The following is a 1431-nucleotide window of genomic DNA, read 5'->3' on the forward strand; positions in this document are numbered from 1 at the left end:
CCTGTGTGTGTGTGTGTGTGTGTGTGTCAGGTGCTGCGTGTATATCTGAGTGTGTCTGATGGTGCGTGTGTATGCGTCAGCTGCCGCACGTGTGTGTGTGTGTGTGTCAGGTGTTGCGGGTGTATATGTGTGTGAGTATCAGGTGCTCCGCGTGTGTACAAGTGTATGTCTGGTGCTGCGCATGAATACGTATGTCTGTGTCAGGTGCTGCGCGTGTACATGAGTGTGCGTCAGGTGCTGCGCGTGTACATGAGTGTGCATTAGGTGCTGTGCGTGTACATGAGTGTGCGTCAGGTGCTGCGTGTGTACATGAGTGTGGATTAGGTGCTGCGCGTGTACATGAGTGTGCGTCAGGTGCTGCGCCTGTACATGTGTGTGCGTCAGGTGCTGCACATGTCTATGTGTGTGTGAGTAAGGTGCTGCGTGTGTATGTGTGTGTCAGGTGCTGCATGTGTATATTAGTGTGTCTGATGGTGTGCGTGTATATGTATGTGTCAGGTGCTGCGTGTATATGTATGTGTCAGGTGCTGCGTGTATATGCATGTGTCAGGTGCTGCATGTTTATTTTATTGTGTCTGATGCTACGTGTGTGTGTCAGGTGCCGCATGTGTATATGTGTGTGTGTCAGGTGTTGCGCGTGTATGTGTGTGTCAGGTGCTGCATGTTTATTTTATTGTGTCTGATGCTACGTGCGTGTGTCAGGTGCCGCACGTGTATGTGTGTGTGTGTCAGGTGTTGCGCGTGTATGTGTATGTCAGGTGCCGTTCCCCTTCTTCCCATCCCAGCTCTCTCTGTAGAATACAGCTCTGCACCCAGAGAGAGGGAAAGACCAGGGGGCTGATCACTGCACTGCTCACTTTTTGGTCATGAGTTCGGCCTCCTGTTTCTTCCAGTGCTGTGTTCCTGCAGCCCAGCCCTCCCTGTTGTGCCAGAGAATCAGCCCTTCCTTCCCCTGCCAGAGAGAGAGAGCCTGAGGCAGAGACACTCTTCCCGTAGCTGGCCTACCCCCAGTACTTCAGCACTGGCCATGCGGCAGTCAACAAAGGAGACCAGCAGGGGGTCCTGGCAGCATCAGCTGTGGCCGCAGCTGGATCGGGGAGGCCTGCAGTGTCTGAGGTGGGCAGCACTTCCTCCGCCGCTGTCACCTTCCCCTGCCGGAGAGAAAGCCAGAGACATGCCCTTCCTGCAGCTGGGCTACCCCTAGTACCTCAGCGCTGGCCAGGCAGAAGTCTATGGAGGGGACCGGCAGGGGTTTCGGGCCGCAGCAGCAGCGGCCGCAGCCAGATCAGGGAGGCCTGCAGGGTAGGAGCTGGGCAGCACTTCCACCAACACTGTCTCCTCTGTGCTGGGCATGTACACCAGTCCGTACGGACGGAGGTGTCCACAACAGGCAGCAGTATAATGAGTCAGACAAACTCATTACACGCTGCC

This window comes from Pseudophryne corroboree, chromosome 1 (genome assembly GCF_028390025.1).
Source record: "Pseudophryne corroboree isolate aPseCor3 chromosome 1, aPseCor3.hap2, whole genome shotgun sequence".
Lineage (NCBI taxonomy): Eukaryota > Metazoa > Chordata > Amphibia > Anura > Myobatrachidae > Pseudophryne > Pseudophryne corroboree.